The 20,601-nt window shown below is 51.9% G+C and overlaps 25 non-coding genes across 25 annotated transcripts; all 25 read left to right on the forward strand.

The window, feature by feature from the left end:
• Nucleotides 1–196: 196 nt before the first annotated feature.
• Nucleotides 197–360, forward strand: LOC139626012 (U1 spliceosomal RNA). The gene has a single exon (XR_011692075.1). It is a non-coding gene; the product is annotated as a U1 spliceosomal RNA (small nuclear RNA).
• Nucleotides 361–1,018: 658 nt separating this feature from the next.
• On the forward strand, nt 1,019–1,182 carry LOC139626014 (U1 spliceosomal RNA). Its single transcript, XR_011692076.1, has one exon. It is a non-coding gene; the product is annotated as a U1 spliceosomal RNA (small nuclear RNA).
• A 658-nt stretch (nt 1,183–1,840) lies between these two features.
• LOC139626020 (U1 spliceosomal RNA) lies at nt 1,841–2,004 on the forward strand. The gene has a single exon (XR_011692079.1). It is a non-coding gene; the product is annotated as a U1 spliceosomal RNA (small nuclear RNA).
• A 658-nt stretch (nt 2,005–2,662) lies between these two features.
• Nucleotides 2,663–2,826, forward strand: LOC139626024 (U1 spliceosomal RNA). Its single transcript, XR_011692080.1, has one exon. It is a non-coding gene; the product is annotated as a U1 spliceosomal RNA (small nuclear RNA).
• A 658-nt stretch (nt 2,827–3,484) lies between these two features.
• On the forward strand, nt 3,485–3,648 carry LOC139626555 (U1 spliceosomal RNA). The gene has a single exon (XR_011692338.1). It is a non-coding gene; the product is annotated as a U1 spliceosomal RNA (small nuclear RNA).
• A 658-nt stretch (nt 3,649–4,306) lies between these two features.
• Nucleotides 4,307–4,470, forward strand: LOC139626034 (U1 spliceosomal RNA). Its single transcript, XR_011692085.1, has one exon. It is a non-coding gene; the product is annotated as a U1 spliceosomal RNA (small nuclear RNA).
• A 658-nt stretch (nt 4,471–5,128) lies between these two features.
• On the forward strand, nt 5,129–5,292 carry LOC139626042 (U1 spliceosomal RNA). Its single transcript, XR_011692086.1, has one exon. It is a non-coding gene; the product is annotated as a U1 spliceosomal RNA (small nuclear RNA).
• Nucleotides 5,293–5,950: 658 nt separating this feature from the next.
• On the forward strand, nt 5,951–6,114 carry LOC139626044 (U1 spliceosomal RNA). Its single transcript, XR_011692087.1, has one exon. It is a non-coding gene; the product is annotated as a U1 spliceosomal RNA (small nuclear RNA).
• Nucleotides 6,115–6,772: 658 nt separating this feature from the next.
• On the forward strand, nt 6,773–6,936 carry LOC139626048 (U1 spliceosomal RNA). The gene has a single exon (XR_011692090.1). It is a non-coding gene; the product is annotated as a U1 spliceosomal RNA (small nuclear RNA).
• A 658-nt stretch (nt 6,937–7,594) lies between these two features.
• Nucleotides 7,595–7,758, forward strand: LOC139626054 (U1 spliceosomal RNA). The gene has a single exon (XR_011692093.1). It is a non-coding gene; the product is annotated as a U1 spliceosomal RNA (small nuclear RNA).
• Nucleotides 7,759–8,416: 658 nt separating this feature from the next.
• LOC139626058 (U1 spliceosomal RNA) lies at nt 8,417–8,580 on the forward strand. Its single transcript, XR_011692095.1, has one exon. It is a non-coding gene; the product is annotated as a U1 spliceosomal RNA (small nuclear RNA).
• A 658-nt stretch (nt 8,581–9,238) lies between these two features.
• Nucleotides 9,239–9,402, forward strand: LOC139626065 (U1 spliceosomal RNA). The gene has a single exon (XR_011692096.1). It is a non-coding gene; the product is annotated as a U1 spliceosomal RNA (small nuclear RNA).
• A 658-nt stretch (nt 9,403–10,060) lies between these two features.
• LOC139626069 (U1 spliceosomal RNA) lies at nt 10,061–10,224 on the forward strand. Its single transcript, XR_011692097.1, has one exon. It is a non-coding gene; the product is annotated as a U1 spliceosomal RNA (small nuclear RNA).
• A 658-nt stretch (nt 10,225–10,882) lies between these two features.
• Nucleotides 10,883–11,046, forward strand: LOC139626072 (U1 spliceosomal RNA). Its single transcript, XR_011692098.1, has one exon. It is a non-coding gene; the product is annotated as a U1 spliceosomal RNA (small nuclear RNA).
• A 658-nt stretch (nt 11,047–11,704) lies between these two features.
• Nucleotides 11,705–11,868, forward strand: LOC139626076 (U1 spliceosomal RNA). Its single transcript, XR_011692100.1, has one exon. It is a non-coding gene; the product is annotated as a U1 spliceosomal RNA (small nuclear RNA).
• A 658-nt stretch (nt 11,869–12,526) lies between these two features.
• Nucleotides 12,527–12,690, forward strand: LOC139626088 (U1 spliceosomal RNA). The gene has a single exon (XR_011692103.1). It is a non-coding gene; the product is annotated as a U1 spliceosomal RNA (small nuclear RNA).
• Nucleotides 12,691–13,348: 658 nt separating this feature from the next.
• Nucleotides 13,349–13,512, forward strand: LOC139626092 (U1 spliceosomal RNA). The gene has a single exon (XR_011692104.1). It is a non-coding gene; the product is annotated as a U1 spliceosomal RNA (small nuclear RNA).
• Nucleotides 13,513–14,170: 658 nt separating this feature from the next.
• LOC139626098 (U1 spliceosomal RNA) lies at nt 14,171–14,334 on the forward strand. The gene has a single exon (XR_011692108.1). It is a non-coding gene; the product is annotated as a U1 spliceosomal RNA (small nuclear RNA).
• Nucleotides 14,335–14,992: 658 nt separating this feature from the next.
• Nucleotides 14,993–15,156, forward strand: LOC139626099 (U1 spliceosomal RNA). The gene has a single exon (XR_011692109.1). It is a non-coding gene; the product is annotated as a U1 spliceosomal RNA (small nuclear RNA).
• Nucleotides 15,157–15,814: 658 nt separating this feature from the next.
• Nucleotides 15,815–15,978, forward strand: LOC139626100 (U1 spliceosomal RNA). The gene has a single exon (XR_011692111.1). It is a non-coding gene; the product is annotated as a U1 spliceosomal RNA (small nuclear RNA).
• A 658-nt stretch (nt 15,979–16,636) lies between these two features.
• Nucleotides 16,637–16,800, forward strand: LOC139626559 (U1 spliceosomal RNA). The gene has a single exon (XR_011692339.1). It is a non-coding gene; the product is annotated as a U1 spliceosomal RNA (small nuclear RNA).
• A 658-nt stretch (nt 16,801–17,458) lies between these two features.
• On the forward strand, nt 17,459–17,622 carry LOC139626102 (U1 spliceosomal RNA). The gene has a single exon (XR_011692112.1). It is a non-coding gene; the product is annotated as a U1 spliceosomal RNA (small nuclear RNA).
• Nucleotides 17,623–18,280: 658 nt separating this feature from the next.
• Nucleotides 18,281–18,444, forward strand: LOC139626106 (U1 spliceosomal RNA). Its single transcript, XR_011692114.1, has one exon. It is a non-coding gene; the product is annotated as a U1 spliceosomal RNA (small nuclear RNA).
• A 658-nt stretch (nt 18,445–19,102) lies between these two features.
• LOC139626111 (U1 spliceosomal RNA) lies at nt 19,103–19,266 on the forward strand. The gene has a single exon (XR_011692115.1). It is a non-coding gene; the product is annotated as a U1 spliceosomal RNA (small nuclear RNA).
• Nucleotides 19,267–19,924: 658 nt separating this feature from the next.
• On the forward strand, nt 19,925–20,088 carry LOC139626115 (U1 spliceosomal RNA). The gene has a single exon (XR_011692116.1). It is a non-coding gene; the product is annotated as a U1 spliceosomal RNA (small nuclear RNA).
• Nucleotides 20,089–20,601: the final 513 nt, after the last annotated feature.

The following is a 20,601-nucleotide window of genomic DNA, read 5'->3' on the forward strand; positions in this document are numbered from 1 at the left end:
AAGTGAGCGAGGGAACAAAACAAATGTGTACCACATACCACACTGCAGCAGTGTCTGCAACTTTTCCTGCAACTTGTGCAGCGTCAAAGTTGAGTTGACGCTAAAGGCACTGAACTCTGGGATTATGCGTTTTAAGCACCGTCACCCAGGGCGCCGTGCCTGGGAATGAGCCCCCTGTCTCTGACACTTCCAACTCATACTTACCTGGCAGGGGAGATACCATGATCAAGAAGGTGGTTCACCCAGGGCGAGGCTCAGCCATTGCACTCCGGTTGTGCTGACCCCTGCGAATTCCCCAAATGTGGGAATCTCGACTGCATAATTTCTGGTAGTGGGGGACTGCGTTCGCGCTCTCCCCTGATTATTATGTTGAAGGAAAACCACAGCCTTTCAAGATGGCCACATGCTGCGCGTTGTGCTGGTTTCCAGCTGAAGGTGACGTGGGATTGTCTTGACTTTGAGCTCGGAGGTTACTTTTGCAGTTTGTCCAGAACGTGGCAGCGTTTCCCGTACGCTGTGAAGCTGTGCGTTCACTGAAGACGCTCCCCCGTGATACTGATGATGGAAGTGGGCGTGGCCTTTTGAGATGATGGAAAAACTGCGTGCTCTACTCTGTGATTTCGTGCTGTCTTTCTGGGAAAAGCGTGCGCTAGACATTCTCCTATTGCTATTGGCATCGGTGTCGGGCTTTGGTGCGGTCGCTGCTGTCCCACGGACAAAACAGCGCGCTGCGTGGCTTTTTCAGCTTGCCGAGTAGCTTTACATGCAATCTTACCGCATACCACACTGCAGCAGTGTTTACTTACTTTGTTTTGCCAGAACAAGTGAGCGAGGGAACAAAACAAATGTGTACCACATACCACACTGCAGCAGTGTCTGCAACTTTTCCTGCAACTTGTGCAGCGTCAAAGTTGAGTTGACGCTAAAGGCACTGAACTCTGGGATTATGCGTTTTAAGCACCGTCACCCAGGGCGCCGTGCCTGGGAATGAGCCCCCTGTCTCTGACACTTCCAACTCATACTTACCTGGCAGGGGAGATACCATGATCAAGAAGGTGGTTCACCCAGGGCGAGGCTCAGCCATTGCACTCCGGTTGTGCTGACCCCTGCGAATTCCCCAAATGTGGGAATCTCGACTGCATAATTTCTGGTAGTGGGGGACTGCGTTCGCGCTCTCCCCTGATTATTATGTTGAAGGAAAACCACAGCCTTTCAAGATGGCCACATGCTGCGCGTTGTGCTGGTTTCCAGCTGAAGGTGACGTGGGATTGTCTTGACTTTGAGCTCGGAGGTTACTTTTGCAGTTTGTCCAGAACGTGGCAGCGTTTCCCGTACGCTGTGAAGCTGTGCGTTCACTGAAGACGCTCCCCCGTGATACTGATGATGGAAGTGGGCGTGGCCTTTTGAGATAATGGAAAAACTGCATGCTCTACTCTGTGATTTCGTGCTGTCTTTCTGGGAAAAGCGTGCGCTAGACATTCTCCTATTGCTATTGGCATCGGTGTCGGGCTTTGGTGCGGTCGCTGCTGTCCCACGGACAAAACAGCGCGCTGCGTGGCTTTTTCAGCTTGCCGAGTAGCTTTACATGCAATCTTACCGCATACCACACTGCAGCAGTGTTTACTTACTTTGTTTTGCCAGAACAAGTGAGCGAGGGAACAAAACAAATGTGTACCACATACCACACTGCAGCAGTGTCTGCAACTTTTCCTGCAACTTGTGCAGCGTCAAAGTTGAGTTGACGCTAAAGGCACTGAACTCTGGGATTATGCGTTTTAAGCACCGTCACCCAGGGCGCCGTGCCTGGGAATGAGCCCCCTGTCTCTGACACTTCCAACTCATACTTACCTGGCAGGGGAGATACCATGATCAAGAAGGTGGTTCACCCAGGGCGAGGCTCAGCCATTGCACTCCGGTTGTGCTGACCCCTGCGAATTCCCCAAATGTGGGAATCTCGACTGCATAATTTCTGGTAGTGGGGGACTGCGTTCGCGCTCTCCCCTGATTATTATGTTGAAGGAAAACCACAGCCTTTCAAGATGGCCACATGCTGCGCGTTGTGCTGGTTTCCAGCTGAAGGTGACGTGGGATTGTCTTGACTTTGAGCTCGGAGGTTACTTTTGCAGTTTGTCCAGAACGTGGCAGCGTTTCCCGTACGCTGTGAAGCTGTGCGTTCACTGAAGACGCTCCCCCGTGATACTGATGATGGAAGTGGGCGTGGCCTTTTGAGATGATGGAAAAACTGCGTGCTCTACTCTGTGATTTCGTGCTGTCTTTCTGGGAAAAGCGTGCGCTAGACATTCTCCTATTGCTATTGGCATCGGTGTCGGGCTTTGGTGCGGTCGCTGCTGTCCCACGGACAAAACAGCGCGCTGCGTGGCTTTTTCAGCTTGCCGAGTAGCTTTACATGCAATCTTACCGCATACCACACTGCAGCAGTGTTTACTTACTTTGTTTTGCCAGAACAAGTGAGCGAGGGAACAAAACAAATGTGTACCACATACCACACTGCAGCAGTGTCTGCAACTTTTCCTGCAACTTGTGCAGCGTCAAAGTTGAGTTGACGCTAAAGGCACTGAACTCTGGGATTATGCGTTTTAAGCACCGTCACCCAGGGCGCCGTGCCTGGGAATGAGCCCCCTGTCTCTGACACTTCCAACTCATACTTACCTGGCAGGGGAGATACCATGATCAAGAAGGTGGTTCACCCAGGGCGAGGCTCAGCCATTGCACTCCGGTTGTGCTGACCCCTGCGAATTCCCCAAATGTGGGAATCTCGACTGCATAATTTCTGGTAGTGGGGGACTGCGTTCGCGCTCTCCCCTGATTATTATGTTGAAGGAAAACCACAGCCTTTCAAGATGGCCACATGCTGCGCGTTGTGCTGGTTTCCAGCTGAAGGTGACGTGGGATTGTCTTGACTTTGAGCTCGGAGGTTACTTTTGCAGTTTGTCCAGAACGTGGCAGCGTTTCCCGTACGCTGTGAAGCTGTGCGTTCACTGAAGACGCTCCCCCGTGATACTGATGATGGAAGTGGGCGTGGCCTTTTGAGATGATGGAAAAACTGCGTGCTCTACTCTGTGATTTCGTGCTGTCTTTCTGGGAAAAGCGTGCGCTAGACATTCTCCTATTGCTATTGGCATCAGTGTCGGGCTTTGGTGCGGTCGCTGCTGTCCCACGGACAAAACAGCGCGCTGCGTGGCTTTTTCAGCTTGCCGAGTAGCTTTACATGCAATCTCACCGCATACCACACTGCAGCAGTGTTTACTTACTTTGTTTTGCCAGAACAAGTGAGCGAGGGAACAAAACAAATGTGTACCACATACCACACTGCAGCAGTGTCTGCAACTTTTCCTGCAACTTGTGCAGCGTCAAAGTTGAGTTGACGCTAAAGGCACTGAACTCTGGGATTATGCGTTTTAAGCACCGTCACCCAGGGCGCCGTGCCTGGGAATGAGCCCCCTGTCTCTGACACTTCCAACTCATACTTACCTGGCAGGGGAGATACCATGATCAAGAAGGTGGTTCACCCAGGGCGAGGCTCAGCCATTGCACTCCGGTTGTGCTGACCCCTGCGAATTCCCCAAATGTGGGAATCTCGACTGCATAATTCCTGGTAGTGGGGGACTGCGTTCGCGCTCTCCCCTGATTATTATGTTGAAGGAAAACCACAGCCTTTCAAGATGGCCACATGCTGCGCGTTGTGCTGGTTTCCAGCTGAAGGTGACGTGGGATTGTCTTGACTTTGAGCTCGGAGGTTACTTTTGCAGTTTGTCCAGAACGTGGCAGCGTTTCCCGTACGCTGTGAAGCTGTGCGTTCACTGAAGACGCTCCCCCGTGATACTGATGATGGAAGTGGGCGTGGCCTTTTGAGATGATGGAAAAACTGCGTGCTCTACTCTGTGATTTCGTGCTGTCTTTCTGGGAAAAGCGTGCGCTAGACATTCTCCTATTGCTATTGGCATCGGTGTCGGGCTTTGGTGCGGTCGCTGCTGTCCCACGGACAAAACAGCGCGCTGCGTGGCTTTTTCAGCTTGCCGAGTAGCTTTACATGCAATCTTACCGCATACCACACTGCAGCAGTGTTTACTTACTTTGTTTTGCCAGAACAAGTGAGCGAGGGAACAAAACAAATGTGTACCACATACCACACTGCAGCAGTGTCTGCAACTTTTCCTGCAACTTGTGCAGCGTCAAAGTTGAGTTGACGCTAAAGGCACTGAACTCTGGGATTATGCGTTTTAAGCACCGTCACCCAGGGCGCCGTGCCTGGGAATGAGCCCCCTGTCTCTGACACTTCCAACTCATACTTACCTGGCAGGGGAGATACCATGATCAAGAAGGTGGTTCACCCAGGGCGAGGCTCAGCCATTGCACTCCGGTTGTGCTGACCCCTGCGAATTCCCCAAATGTGGGAATCTCGACTGCATAATTTCTGGTAGTGGGGGACTGCGTTCGCGCTCTCCCCTGATTATTATGTTGAAGGAAAACCACAGCCTTTCAAGATGGCCACATGCTGCGCGTTGTGCTGGTTTCCAGCTGAAGGTGACGTGGGATTGTCTTGACTTTGAGCTCGGAGGTTACTTTTGCAGTTTGTCCAGAACGTGGCAGCGTTACCCGTACGCTGTGAAGCTGTGCGTTCACTGAAGACGCTCCCCCGTGATACTGATGATGGAAGTGGGCGTGGCCTTTTGAGATAATGGAAAAACTGCGTGCTCTACTCTGTGATTTCGTGCTGTCTTTCTGGGAAAAGCGTGCGCTAGACATTCTCCTATTGCTATTGGCATCGGTGTCGGGCTTTGGTGCGGTCGCTGCTGTCCCACGGACAAAACAGCGCGCTGCGTGGCTTTTTCAGCTTGCCGAGTAGCTTTACATGCAATCTCACCGCATACCACACTGCAGCAGTGTTTACTTACTTTGTTTTGCCAGAACAAGTGAGCGAGGGAACAAAACAAATGTGTACCTCATACCACACTGCAGCAGTGTCTGCAACTTTTCCTGCAACTTGTGCAGCGTCAAAGTTGAGTTGACGCTAAAGGCACTGAACTCTGGGATTATGCGTTTTAAGCACCGTCACCCAGGGCGCCGTGCCTGGGAATGAGCCCCCTGTCTCTGACACTTCCAACTCATACTTACCTGGCAGGGGAGATACCATGATCAAGAAGGTGGTTCACCCAGGGCGAGGCTCAGCCATTGCACTCCGGTTGTGCTGACCCCTGCGAATTCCCCAAATGTGGGAATCTCGACTGCATAATTTCTGGTAGTGGGGGACTGCGTTCGCGCTCTCCCCTGATTATTATGTTGAAGGAAAACCACAGCCTTTCAAGATGGCCACATGCTGCGCGTTGTGCTGGTTTCCAGCTGAAGGTGACGTGGGATTGTCTTGACTTTGAGCTCGGAGGTTACTTTTGCAGTTTGTCCAGAACGTGGCAGTGTTTCCCGTACGCTGTGAAGCTGTGCGTTCACTGAAGACGCTCCCCCGTGATACTGATGATGGAAGTGGGCGTGGCCTTTTGAGATGATGGAAAAACTGCGTGCTCTACTCTGTGATTTCGTGCTGTCTTTCTGGGAAAAGCGTGCGCTAGACATTCTCCTATTGCTATTGGCATCGGTGTCGGGCTTTGGTGCGGTCGCTGCTGTCCCACGGACAAAACAGCGCGCTGCGTGGCTTTTTCAGCTTGCCGAGTAGCTTTACATGCAATCTTACCGCATACCACACTGCAGCAGTGTTTACTTACTTTGTTTTGCCAGAACAAGTGAGCGAGGGAACAAAACAAATGTGTACCACATACCACACTGCAGCAGTGTCTGCAACTTTTCCTGCAACTTGTGCAGCGTCAAAGTTGAGTTGACGCTAAAGGCACTGAACTCTGGGATTATGCGTTTTAAGCACCGTCACCCAGGGCGCCGTGCCTGGGAATGAGCCCCCTGTCTCTGACACTTCCAACTCATACTTACCTGGCAGGGGAGATACCATGATCAAGAAGGTGGTTCACCCAGGGCGAGGCTCAGCCATTGCACTCCGGTTGTGCTGACCCCTGCGAATTCCCCAAATGTGGGAATCTCGACTGCATAATTTCTGGTAGTGGGGGACTGCGTTCGCGCTCTCCCCTGATTATTATGTTGAAGGAAAACCACAGCCTTTCAAGATGGCCACATGCTGCGCGTTGTGCTGGTTTCCAGCTGAAGGTGACGTGGGATTGTCTTGACTTTGAGCTCGGAGGTTACTTTTGCAGTTTGTCCAGAACGTGGCAGCGTTACCCGTACGCTGTGAAGCTGTGCGTTCACTGAAGACGCTCCCCCGTGATACTGATGATGGAAGTGGGCGTGGCCTTTTGAGATAATGGAAAAACTGCGTGCTCTACTCTGTGATTTCGTGCTGTCTTTCTGGGAAAAGCGTGCGCTAGACATTCTCCTATTGCTATTGGCATCGGTGTCGGGCTTTGGTGCGGTCGCTGCTGTCCCACGGACAAAACAGCGCGCTGCGTGGCTTTTTCAGCTTGCCGAGTAGCTTTACATGCAATCTCACCGCATACCACACTGCAGCAGTGTTTACTTACTTTGTTTTGCCAGAACAAGTGAGCGAGGGAACAAAACAAATGTGTACCTCATACCACACTGCAGCAGTGTCTGCAACTTTTCCTGCAACTTGTGCAGCGTCAAAGTTGAGTTGACGCTAAAGGCACTGAACTCTGGGATTATGCGTTTTAAGCACCGTCACCCAGGGCGCCGTGCCTGGGAATGAGCCCCCTGTCTCTGACACTTCCAACTCATACTTACCTGGCAGGGGAGATACCATGATCAAGAAGGTGGTTCACCCAGGGCGAGGCTCAGCCATTGCACTCCGGTTGTGCTGACCCCTGCGAATTCCCCAAATGTGGGAATCTCGACTGCATAATTTCTGGTAGTGGGGGACTGCGTTCGCGCTCTCCCCTGATTATTATGTTGAAGGAAAACCACAGCCTTTCAAGATGGCCACATGCTGCGCGTTGTGCTGGTTTCCAGCTGAAGGTGACGTGGGATTGTCTTGACTTTGAGCTCGGAGGTTACTTTTGCAGTTTGTCCAGAACGTGGCAGCGTTTCCCGTACGCTGTGAAGCTGTGCGTTCACTGAAGACGCTCCCCCGTGATACTGATGATGGAAGTGGGCGTGGCCTTTTGAGATGATGGAAAAACTGCGTGCTCTACTCTGTGATTTCGTGCTGTCTTTCTGGGAAAAGCGTGCGCTAGACATTCTCCTATTGCTATTGGCATCAGTGTCGGGCTTTGGTGCGGTCGCTGCTGTCCCACGGACAAAACAGCGCGCTGCGTGGCTTTTTCAGCTTGCCGAGTAGCTTTACATGCAATCTCACCGCATACCACACTGCAGCAGTGTTTACTTACTTTGTTTTGCCAGAACAAGTGAGCGAGGGAACAAAACAAATGTGTACCACATACCACACTGCAGCAGTGTCTGCAACTTTTCCTGCAACTTGTGCAGCGTCAAAGTTGAGTTGACGCTAAAGGCACTGAACTCTGGGATTATGCGTTTTAAGCACCGTCACCCAGGGCGCCGTGCCTGGGAATGAGCCCCCTGTCTCTGACACTTCCAACTCATACTTACCTGGCAGGGGAGATACCATGATCAAGAAGGTGGTTCACCCAGGGCGAGGCTCAGCCATTGCACTCCGGTTGTGCTGACCCCTGCGAATTCCCCAAATGTGGGAATCTCGACTGCATAATTTCTGGTAGTGGGGGACTGCGTTCGCGCTCTCCCCTGATTATTATGTTGAAGGAAAACCACAGCCTTTCAAGATGGCCACATGCTGCGCGTTGTGCTGGTTTCCAGCTGAAGGTGACGTGGGATTGTCTTGACTTTGAGCTCGGAGGTTACTTTTGCAGTTTGTCCAGAACGTGGCAGCGTTTCCCGTACGCTGTGAAGCTGTGCGTTCACTGAAGACGCTCCCCCGTGATACTGATGATGGAAGTGGGCGTGGCCTTTTGAGATGATGGAAAAACTGCGTGCTCTACTCTGTGATTTCGTGCTGTCTTTCTGGGAAAAGCGTGCGCTAGACATTCTCCTATTGCTATTGGCATCAGTGTCGGGCTTTGGTGCGGTCGCTGCTGTCCCACGGACAAAACAGCGCGCTGCGTGGCTTTTTCAGCTTGCCGAGTAGCTTTACATGCAATCTTACCGCATACCACACTGCAGCAGTGTTTACTTACTTTGTTTTGCCAGAACAAGTGAGCGAGGGAACAAAACAAATGTGTACCACATACCACACTGCAGCAGTGTCTGCAACTTTTCCTGCAACTTGTGCAGCGTCAAAGTTGAGTTGACGCTAAAGGCACTGAACTCTGGGATTATGCGTTTTAAGCACCGTCACCCAGGGCGCCGTGCCTGGGAATGAGCCCCCTGTCTCTGACACTTCCAACTCATACTTACCTGGCAGGGGAGATACCATGATCAAGAAGGTGGTTCACCCAGGGCGAGGCTCAGCCATTGCACTCCGGTTGTGCTGACCCCTGCGAATTCCCCAAATGTGGGAATCTCGACTGCATAATTTCTGGTAGTGGGGGACTGCGTTCGCGCTCTCCCCTGATTATTATGTTGAAGGAAAACCACAGCCTTTCAAGATGGCCACATGCTGCGCGTTGTGCTGGTTTCCAGCTGAAGGTGACGTGGGATTGTCTTGACTTTGAGCTCGGAGGTTACTTTTGCAGTTTGTCCAGAACGTGGCAGCGTTTCCCGTACGCTGTGAAGCTGTGCGTTCACTGAAGACGCTCCCCCGTGATACTGATGATGGAAGTGGGCGTGGCCTTTTGAGATGATGGAAAAACTGCGTGCTCTACTCTGTGATTTCGTGCTGTCTTTCTGGGAAAAGCGTGCGCTAGACATTCTCCTATTGCTATTGGCATCAGTGTCGGGCTTTGGTGCGGTCGCTGCTGTCCCACGGACAAAACAGCGCGCTGCGTGGCTTTTTCAGCTTGCCGAGTAGCTTTACATGCAATCTTACCGCATACCACACTGCAGCAGTGTTTACTTACTTTGTTTTGCCAGAACAAGTGAGCGAGGGAACAAAACAAATGTGTACCACATACCACACTGCAGCAGTGTCTGCAACTTTTCCTGCAACTTGTGCAGCGTCAAAGTTGAGTTGACGCTAAAGGCACTGAACTCTGGGATTATGCGTTTTAAGCACCGTCACCCAGGGCGCCGTGCCTGGGAATGAGCCCCCTGTCTCTGACACTTCCAACTCATACTTACCTGGCAGGGGAGATACCATGATCAAGAAGGTGGTTCACCCAGGGCGAGGCTCAGCCATTGCACTCCGGTTGTGCTGACCCCTGCGAATTCCCCAAATGTGGGAATCTCGACTGCATAATTTCTGGTAGTGGGGGACTGCGTTCGCGCTCTCCCCTGATTATTATGTTGAAGGAAAACCACAGCCTTTCAAGATGGCCACATGCTGCGCGTTGTGCTGGTTTCCAGCTGAAGGTGACGTGGGATTGTCTTGACTTTGAGCTCGGAGGTTACTTTTGCAGTTTGTCCAGAACGTGGCAGCGTTTCCCGTACGCTGTGAAGCTGTGCGTTCACTGAAGACGCTCCCCCGTGATACTGATGATGGAAGTGGGCGTGGCCTTTTGAGATGATGGAAAAACTGCGTGCTCTACTCTGTGATTTCGTGCTGTCTTTCTGGGAAAAGCGTGCGCTAGACATTCTCCTATTGCTATTGGCATCGGTGTCGGGCTTTGGTGCGGTCGCTGCTGTCCCACGGACAAAACAGCGCGCTGCGTGGCTTTTTCAGCTTGCCGAGTAGCTTTACATGCAATCTCACCGCATACCACACTGCAGCAGTGTTTACTTACTTTGTTTTGCCAGAACAAGTGAGCGAGGGAACAAAACAAATGTGTACCACATACCACACTGCAGCAGTGTCTGCAACTTTTCCTGCAACTTGTGCAGCGTCAAAGTTGAGTTGACGCTAAAGGCACTGAACTCTGGGATTATGCGTTTTAAGCACCGTCACCCAGGGCGCCGTGCCTGGGAATGAGCCCCCTGTCTCTGACACTTCCAACTCATACTTACCTGGCAGGGGAGATACCATGATCAAGAAGGTGGTTCACCCAGGGCGAGGCTCAGCCATTGCACTCCGGTTGTGCTGACCCCTGCGAATTCCCCAAATGTGGGAATCTCGACTGCATAATTTCTGGTAGTGGGGGACTGCGTTCGCGCTCTCCCCTGATTATTATGTTGAAGGAAAACCACAGCCTTTCAAGATGGCCACATGCTGCGCGTTGTGCTGGTTTCCAGCTGAAGGTGACGTGGGATTGTCTTGACTTTGAGCTCGGAGGTTACTTTTGCAGTTTGTCCAGAACGTGGCAGCGTTTCCCGTACGCTGTGAAGCTGTGCGTTCACTGAAGACGCTCCCCCGTGATACTGATGATGGAAGTGGGCGTGGCCTTTTGAGATGATGGAAAAACTGCGTGCTCTACTCTGTGATTTCGTGCTGTCTTTCTGGGAAAAGCGTGCGCTAGACATTCTCCTATTGCTATTGGCATCAGTGTCGGGCTTTGGTGCGGTCGCTGCTGTCCCACGGACAAAACAGCGCGCTGCGTGGCTTTTTCAGCTTGCCGAGTAGCTTTACATGCAATCTTACCGCATACCACACTGCAGCAGTGTTTACTTACTTTGTTTTGCCAGAACAAGTGAGCGAGGGAACAAAACAAATGTGTACCACATACCACACTGCAGCAGTGTCTGCAACTTTTCCTGCAACTTGTGCAGCGTCAAAGTTGAGTTGACGCTAAAGGCACTGAACTCTGGGATTATGCGTTTTAAGCACCGTCACCCAGGGCGCCGTGCCTGGGAATGAGCCCCCTGTCTCTGACACTTCCAACTCATACTTACCTGGCAGGGGAGATACCATGATCAAGAAGGTGGTTCACCCAGGGCGAGGCTCAGCCATTGCACTCCGGTTGTGCTGACCCCTGCGAATTCCCCAAATGTGGGAATCTCGACTGCATAATTTCTGGTAGTGGGGGACTGCGTTCGCGCTCTCCCCTGATTATTATGTTGAAGGAAAACCACAGCCTTTCAAGATGGCCACATGCTGCGCGTTGTGCTGGTTTCCAGCTGAAGGTGACGTGGGATTGTCTTGACTTTGAGCTCGGAGGTTACTTTTGCAGTTTGTCCAGAACGTGGCAGCGTTTCCCGTACGCTGTGAAGCTGTGCGTTCACTGAAGACGCTCCCCCGTGATACTGATGATGGAAGTGGGCGTGGCCTTTTGAGATGATGGAAAAACTGCGTGCTCTACTCTGTGATTTCGTGCTGTCTTTCTGGGAAAAGCGTGCGCTAGACATTCTCCTATTGCTATTGGCATCAGTGTCGGGCTTTGGTGCGGTCGCTGCTGTCCCACGGACAAAACAGCGCGCTGCGTGGCTTTTTCAGCTTGCCGAGTAGCTTTACATGCAATCTTACCGCATACCACACTGCAGCAGTGTTTACTTACTTTGTTTTGCCAGAACAAGTGAGCGAGGGAACAAAACAAATGTGTACCACATACCACACTGCAGCAGTGTCTGCAACTTTTCCTGCAACTTGTGCAGCGTCAAAGTTGAGTTGACGCTAAAGGCACTGAACTCTGGGATTATGCGTTTTAAGCACCGTCACCCAGGGCGCCGTGCCTGGGAATGAGCCCCCTGTCTCTGACACTTCCAACTCATACTTACCTGGCAGGGGAGATACCATGATCAAGAAGGTGGTTCACCCAGGGCGAGGCTCAGCCATTGCACTCCGGTTGTGCTGACCCCTGCGAATTCCCCAAATGTGGGAATCTCGACTGCATAATTTCTGGTAGTGGGGGACTGCGTTCGCGCTCTCCCCTGATTATTATGTTGAAGGAAAACCACAGCCTTTCAAGATGGCCACATGCTGCGCGTTGTGCTGGTTTCCAGCTGAAGGTGACGTGGGATTGTCTTGACTTTGAGCTCGGAGGTTACTTTTGCAGTTTGTCCAGAACGTGGCAGCGTTTCCCGTACGCTGTGAAGCTGTGCGTTCACTGAAGACGCTCCCCCGTGATACTGATGATGGAAGTGGGCGTGGCCTTTTGAGATGATGGAAAAACTGCGTGCTCTACTCTGTGATTTCGTGCTGTCTTTCTGGGAAAAGCGTGCGCTAGACATTCTCCTATTGCTATTGGCATCGGTGTCGGGCTTTGGTGCGGTCGCTGCTGTCCCACGGACAAAACAGCGCGCTGCGTGGCTTTTTCAGCTTGCCGAGTAGCTTTACATGCAATCTTACCGCATACCACACTGCAGCAGTGTTTACTTACTTTGTTTTGCCAGAACAAGTGAGCGAGGGAACAAAACAAATGTGTACCACATACCACACTGCAGCAGTGTCTGCAACTTTTCCTGCAACTTGTGCAGCGTCAAAGTTGAGTTGACGCTAAAGGCACTGAACTCTGGGATTATGCGTTTTAAGCACCGTCACCCAGGGCGCCGTGCCTGGGAATGAGCCCCCTGTCTCTGACACTTCCAACTCATACTTACCTGGCAGGGGAGATACCATGATCAAGAAGGTGGTTCACCCAGGGCGAGGCTCAGCCATTGCACTCCGGTTGTGCTGACCCCTGCGAATTCCCCAAATGTGGGAATCTCGACTGCATAATTTCTGGTAGTGGGGGACTGCGTTCGCGCTCTCCCCTGATTATTATGTTGAAGGAAAACCACAGCCTTTCAAGATGGCCACATGCTGCGCGTTGTGCTGGTTTCCAGCTGAAGGTGACGTGGGATTGTCTTGACTTTGAGCTCGGAGGTTACTTTTGCAGTTTGTCCAGAACGTGGCAGCGTTTCCCGTACGCTGTGAAGCTGTGCGTTCACTGAAGACGCTCCCCCGTGATACTGATGATGGAAGTGGGCGTGGCCTTTTGAGATGATGGAAAAACTGCGTGCTCTACTCTGTGATTTCGTGCTGTCTTTCTGGGAAAAGCGTGCGCTAGACATTCTCCTATTGCTATTGGCATCAGTGTCGGGCTTTGGTGCGGTCGCTGCTGTCCCACGGACAAAACAGCGCGCTGCGTGGCTTTTTCAGCTTGCCGAGTAGCTTTACATGCAATCTTACCGCATACCACACTGCAGCAGTGTTTACTTACTTTGTTTTGCCAGAACAAGTGAGCGAGGGAACAAAACAAATGTGTACCACATACCACACTGCAGCAGTGTCTGCAACTTTTCCTGCAACTTGTGCAGCGTCAAAGTTGAGTTGACGCTAAAGGCACTGAACTCTGGGATTATGCGTTTTAAGCACCGTCACCCAGGGCGCCGTGCCTGGGAATGAGCCCCCTGTCTCTGACACTTCCAACTCATACTTACCTGGCAGGGGAGATACCATGATCAAGAAGGTGGTTCACCCAGGGCGAGGCTCAGCCATTGCACTCCGGTTGTGCTGACCCCTGCGAATTCCCCAAATGTGGGAATCTCGACTGCATAATTTCTGGTAGTGGGGGACTGCGTTCGCGCTCTCCCCTGATTATTATGTTGAAGGAAAACCACAGCCTTTCAAGATGGCCACATGCTGCGCGTTGTGCTGGTTTCCAGCTGAAGGTGACGTGGGATTGTCTTGACTTTGAGCTCGGAGGTTACTTTTGCAGTTTGTCCAGAACGTGGCAGCGTTTCCCGTACGCTGTGAAGCTGTGCGTTCACTGAAGACGCTCCCCCGTGATACTGATGATGGAAGTGGGCGTGGCCTTTTGAGATGATGGAAAAACTGCGTGCTCTACTCTGTGATTTCGTGCTGTCTTTCTGGGAAAAGCGTGCGCTAGACATTCTCCTATTGCTATTGGCATCGGTGTCGGGCTTTGGTGCGGTCGCTGCTGTCCCACGGACAAAACAGCGCGCTGCGTGGCTTTTTCAGCTTGCCGAGTAGCTTTACATGCAATCTTACCGCATACCACACTGCAGCAGTGTTTACTTACTTTGTTTTGCCAGAACAAGTGAGCGAGGGAACAAAACAAATGTGTACCACATACCACACTGCAGCAGTGTCTGCAACTTTTCCTGCAACTTGTGCAGCGTCAAAGTTGAGTTGACGCTAAAGGCACTGAACTCTGGGATTATGCGTTTTAAGCACCGTCACCCAGGGCGCCGTGCCTGGGAATGAGCCCCCTGTCTCTGACACTTCCAACTCATACTTACCTGGCAGGGGAGATACCATGATCAAGAAGGTGGTTCACCCAGGGCGAGGCTCAGCCATTGCACTCCGGTTGTGCTGACCCCTGCGAATTCCCCAAATGTGGGAATCTCGACTGCATAATTTCTGGTAGTGGGGGACTGCGTTCGCGCTCTCCCCTGATTATTATGTTGAAGGAAAACCACAGCCTTTCAAGATGGCCACATGCTGCGCGTTGTGCTGGTTTCCAGCTGAAGGTGACGTGGGATTGTCTTGACTTTGAGCTCGGAGGTTACTTTTGCAGTTTGTCCAGAACGTGGCAGCGTTTCCCGTACGCTGTGAAGCTGTGCGTTCACTGAAGACGCTCCCCCGTGATACTGATGATGGAAGTGGGCGTGGCCTTTTGAGATAATGGAAAAACTGCATGCTCTACTCTGTGATTTCGTGCTGTCTTTCTGGGAAAAGCGTGCGCTAGACATTCTCCTATTGCTATTGGCATCGGTGTCGGGCTTTGGTGCGGTCGCTGCTGTCCCACGGACAAAACAGCGCGCTGCGTGGCTTTTTCAGCTTGCCGAGTAGCTTTACATGCAATCTTACCGCATACCACACTGCAGCAGTGTTTACTTACTTTGTTTTGCCAGAACAAGTGAGCGAGGGAACAAAACAAATGTGTACCACATACCACACTGCAGCAGTGTCTGCAACTTTTCCTGCAACTTGTGCAGCGTCAAAGTTGAGTTGACGCTAAAGGCACTGAACTCTGGGATTATGCGTTTTAAGCACCGTCACCCAGGGCGCCGTGCCTGGGAATGAGCCCCCTGTCTCTGACACTTCCAACTCATACTTACCTGGCAGGGGAGATACCATGATCAAGAAGGTGGTTCACCCAGGGCGAGGCTCAGCCATTGCACTCCGGTTGTGCTGACCCCTGCGAATTCCCCAAATGTGGGAATCTCGACTGCATAATTTCTGGTAGTGGGGGACTGCGTTCGCGCTCTCCCCTGATTATTATGTTGAAGGAAAACCACAGCCTTTCAAGATGGCCACATGCTGCGCGTTGTGCTGGTTTCCAGCTGAAGGTGACGTGGGATTGTCTTGACTTTGAGCTCGGAGGTTACTTTTGCAGTTTGTCCAGAACGTGGCAGCGTTTCCCGTACGCTGTGAAGCTGTGCGTTCACTGAAGACGCTCCCCCGTGATACTGATGATGGAAGTGGGCGTGGCCTTTTGAGATGATGGAAAAACTGCGTGCTCTACTCTGTGATTTCGTGCTGTCTTTCTGGGAAAAGCGTGCGCTAGACATTCTCCTATTGCTATTGGCATCGGTGTCGGGCTTTGGTGCGGTCGCTGCTGTCCCACGGACAAAACAGCGCGCTGCGTGGCTTTTTCAGCTTGCCGAGTAGCTTTACATGCAATCTTACCGCATACCACACTGCAGCAGTGTTTACTTACTTTGTTTTGCCAGAACAAGTGAGCGAGGGAACAAAACAAATGTGTACCACATACCACACTGCAGCAGTGTCTGCAACTTTTCCTGCAACTTGTGCAGCGTCAAAGTTGAGTTGACGCTAAAGGCACTGAACTCTGGGATTATGCGTTTTAAGCACCGTCACCCAGGGCGCCGTGCCTGGGAATGAGCCCCCTGTCTCTGACACTTCCAACTCATACTTACCTGGCAGGGGAGATACCATGATCAAGAAGGTGGTTCACCCAGGGCGAGGCTCAGCCATTGCACTCCGGTTGTGCTGACCCCTGCGAATTCCCCAAATGTGGGAATCTCGACTGCATAATTTCTGGTAGTGGGGGACTGCGTTCGCGCTCTCCCCTGATTATTATGTTGAAGGAAAACCACAGCCTTTCAAGATGGCCACATGCTGCGCGTTGTGCTGGTTTCCAGCTGAAGGTGACGTGGGATTGTCTTGACTTTGAGCTCGGAGGTTACTTTTGCAGTTTGTCCAGAACGTGGCAGCGTTTCCCGTACGCTGTGAAGCTGTGCGTTCACTGAAGACGCTCCCCCGTGATACTGATGATGGAAGTGGGCGTGGCCTTTTGAGATGATGGAAAAACTGCGTGCTCTACTCTGTGATTTCGTGCTGTCTTTCTGGGAAAAGCGTGCGCTAGACATTCTCCTATTGCTATTGGCATCAGTGTCGGGCTTTGGTGCGGTCGCTGCTGTCCCACGGACAAAACAGCGCGCTGCGTGGCTTTTTCAGCTTGCCGAGTAGCTTTACATGCAATCTCACCGCATACCACACTGCAGCAGTGTTTACTTACTTTGTTTTGCCAGAACAAGTGAGCGAGGGAACAAAACAAATGTGTACCACATACCACACTGCAGCAGTGTCTGCAACTTTTCCTGCAACTTGTGCAGCGTCAAAGTTGAGTTGACGCTAAAGGCACTGAACTCTGGGATTATGCGTTTTAAGCACCGTCACCCAGGGCGCCGTGCCTGGGAATGAGCCCCCTGTCTCTGACACTTCCAACTCATACTTACCTGGCAGGGGAGATACCATGATCAAGAAGGTGGTTCACCCAGGGCGAGGCTCAGCCATTGCACTCCGGTTGTGCTGACCCCTGCGAATTCCCCAAATGTGGGAATCTCGACTGCATAATTCCTGGTAGTGGGGGACTGCGTTCGCGCTCTCCCCTGATTATTATGTTGAAGGAAAACCACAGCCTTTCAAGATGGCCACATGCTGCGCGTTGTGCTGGTTTCCAGCTGAAGGTGACGTGGGATTGTCTTGACTTTGAGCTCGGAGGTTACTTTTGCAGTTTGTCCAGAACGTGGCAGCGTTTCCCGTACGCTGTGAAGCTGTGCGTTCACTGAAGACGCTCCCCCGTGATACTGATGATGGAAGTGGGCGTGGCCTTTTGAGATGATGGAAAAACTGCGTGCTCTACTCTGTGATTTCGTGCTGTCTTTCTGGGAAAAGCGTGCGCTAGACATTCTCCTATTGCTATTGGCATCGGTGTCGGGCTTTGGTGCGGTCGCTGCTGTCCCACGGACAAAACAGCGCGCTGCGTGGCTTTTTCAGCTTGCCGAGTAGCTTTACATGCAATCTTACCGCATACCACACTGCAGCAGTGTTTACTTACTTTGTTTTGCCAGAACAAGTGAGCGAGGGAACAAAACAAATGTGTACCACATACCACACTGCAGCAGTGTCTGCAACTTTTCCTGCAACTTGTGCAGCGTCAAAGTTGAGTTGACGCTAAAGGCACTGAACTCTGGGATTATGCGTTTTAAGCACCGTCACCCAGGGCGCCGTGCCTGGGAATGAGCCCCCTGTCTCTGACACTTCCAACTCATACTTACCTGGCAGGGGAGATACCATGATCAAGAAGGTGGTTCACCCAGGGCGAGGCTCAGCCATTGCACTCCGGTTGTGCTGACCCCTGCGAATTCCCCAAATGTGGGAATCTCGACTGCATAATTTCTGGTAGTGGGGGACTGCGTTCGCGCTCTCCCCTGATTATTATGTTGAAGGAAAACCACAGCCTTTCAAGATGGCCACATGCTGCGCGTTGTGCTGGTTTCCAGCTGAAGGTGACGTGGGATTGTCTTGACTTTGAGCTCGGAGGTTACTTTTGCAGTTTGTCCAGAACGTGGCAGCGTTACCCGTACGCTGTGAAGCTGTGCGTTCACTGAAGACGCTCCCCCGTGATACTGATGATGGAAGTGGGCGTGGCCTTTTGAGATAATGGAAAAACTGCGTGCTCTACTCTGTGATTTCGTGCTGTCTTTCTGGGAAAAGCGTGCGCTAGACATTCTCCTATTGCTATTGGCATCGGTGTCGGGCTTTGGTGCGGTCGCTGCTGTCCCACGGACAAAACAGCGCGCTGCGTGGCTTTTTCAGCTTGCCGAGTAGCTTTACATGCAATCTCACCGCATACCACACTGCAGCAGTGTTTACTTACTTTGTTTTGCCAGAACAAGTGAGCGAGGGAACAAAACAAATGTGTACCTCATACCACACTGCAGCAGTGTCTGCAACTTTTCCTGCAACTTGTGCAGCGTCAAAGTTGAGTTGACGCTAAAGGCACTGAACTCTGGGATTATGCGTTTTAAGCACCGTCACCCAGGGCGCCGTGCCTGGGAATGAGCCCCCTGTCTCTGACACTTCCAACTCATACTTACCTGGCAGGGGAGATACCATGATCAAGAAGGTGGTTCACCCAGGGCGAGGCTCAGCCATTGCACTCCGGTTGTGCTGACCCCTGCGAATTCCCCAAATGTGGGAATCTCGACTGCATAATTTCTGGTAGTGGGGGACTGCGTTCGCGCTCTCCCCTGATTATTATGTTGAAGGAAAACCACAGCCTTTCAAGATGGCCACATGCTGCGCGTTGTGCTGGTTTCCAGCTGAAGGTGACGTGGGATTGTCTTGACTTTGAGCTCGGAGGTTACTTTTGCAGTTTGTCCAGAACGTGGCAGTGTTTCCCGTACGCTGTGAAGCTGTGCGTTCACTGAAGACGCTCCCCCGTGATACTGATGATGGAAGTGGGCGTGGCCTTTTGAGATGATGGAAAAACTGCGTGCTCTACTCTGTGATTTCGTGCTGTCTTTCTGGGAAAAGCGTGCGCTAGACATTCTCCTATTGCTATTGGCATCGGTGTCGGGCTTTGGTGCGGTCGCTGCTGTCCCACGGACAAAACAGCGCGCTGCGTGGCTTTTTCAGCTTGCCGAGTAGCTTTACATGCAATCTTACCGCATACCACACTGCAGCAGTGTTTACTTACTTTGTTTTGCCAGAACAAGTGAGCGAGGGAACAAAACAAATGTGTACCACATACCACACTGCAGCAGTGTCTGCAACTTTTCCTGCAACTTGTGCAGCGTCAAAGTTGAGTTGACGCTAAAGGCACTGAACTCTGGGATTATGCGTTTTAAGCACCGTCACCCAGGGCGCCGTGCCTGGGAATGAGCCCCCTGTCTCTGACACTTCCAACTCATACTTACCTGGCAGGGGAGATACCATGATCAAGAAGGTGGTTCACCCAGGGCGAGGCTCAGCCATTGCACTCCGGTTGTGCTGACCCCTGCGAATTCCCCAAATGTGGGAATCTCGACTGCATAATTTCTGGTAGTGGGGGACTGCGTTCGCGCTCTCCCCTGATTATTATGTTGAAGGAAAACCACAGCCTTTCAAGATGGCCACATGCTGCGCGTTGTGCTGGTTTCCAGCTGAAGGTGACGTGGGATTGTCTTGACTTTGAGCTCGGAGGTTACTTTTGCAGTTTGTCCAGAACGTGGCAGCGTTACCCGTACGCTGTGAAGCTGTGCGTTCACTGAAGACGCTCCCCCGTGATACTGATGATGGAAGTGGGCGTGGCCTTTTGAGATAATGGAAAAACTGCGTGCTCTACTCTGTGATTTCGTGCTGTCTTTCTGGGAAAAGCGTGCGCTAGACATTCTCCTATTGCTATTGGCATCGGTGTCGGGCTTTGGTGCGGTCGCTGCTGTCCCACGGACAAAACAGCGCGCTGCGTGGCTTTTTCAGCTTGCCGAGTAGCTTTACATGCAATCTCACCGCATACCACACTGCAGCAGTGTTTACTTACTTTGTTTTGCCAGAACAAGTGAGCGAGGGAACAAAACAAATGTGTACCTCATACCACACTGCAGCAGTGTCTGCAACTTTTCCTGCAACTTGTGCAGCGTCAAAGTTGAGTTGACGCTAAAGGCACTGAACTCTGGGATTATGCGTTTTAAGCACCGTCACCCAGGGCGCCGTGCCTGGGAATGAGCCCCCTGTCTCTGACACTTCCAACTCATACTTACCTGGCAGGGGAGATACCATGATCAAGAAGGTGGTTCACCCAGGGCGAGGCTCAGCCATTGCACTCCGGTTGTGCTGACCCCTGCGAATTCCCCAAATGTGGGAATCTCGACTGCATAATTTCTGGTAGTGGGGGACTGCGTTCGCGCTCTCCCCTGATTATTATGTTGAAGGAAAACCACAGCCTTTCAAGATGGCCACATGCTGCGCGTTGTGCTGGTTTCCAGCTGAAGGTGACGTGGGATTGTCTTGACTTTGAGCTCGGAGGTTACTTTTGCAGTTTGTCCAGAACGTGGCAGCGTTTCCCGTACGCTGTGAAGCTGTGCGTTCACTGAAGACGCTCCCCCGTGATACTGATGATGGAAGTGGGCGTGGCCTTTTGAGATGATGGAAAAACTGCGTGCTCTACTCTGTGATTTCGTGCTGTCTTTCTGGGAAAAGCGTGCGCTAGACATTCTCCTATTGCTATTGGCATCAGTGTCGGGCTTTGGTGCGGTCGCTGCTGTCCCACGGACAAAACAGCGCGCTGCGTGGCTTTTTCAGCTTGCCGAGTAGCTTTACATGCAATCTCACCGCATACCACACTGCAGCAGTGTTTACTTACTTTGTTTTGCCAGAACAAGTGAGCGAGGGAACAAAACAAATGTGTACCACATACCACACTGCAGCAG

The sequence above is a fragment of the Trachinotus anak genome, unplaced genomic scaffold (assembly GCF_046630095.1).
Source record: "Trachinotus anak isolate AG129_WGS33_773 ecotype Australia unplaced genomic scaffold, CSIRO_AGI_Tana_v1 ptg000001l, whole genome shotgun sequence".
NCBI lineage: Eukaryota > Metazoa > Chordata > Actinopteri > Carangiformes > Carangidae > Trachinotus > Trachinotus anak.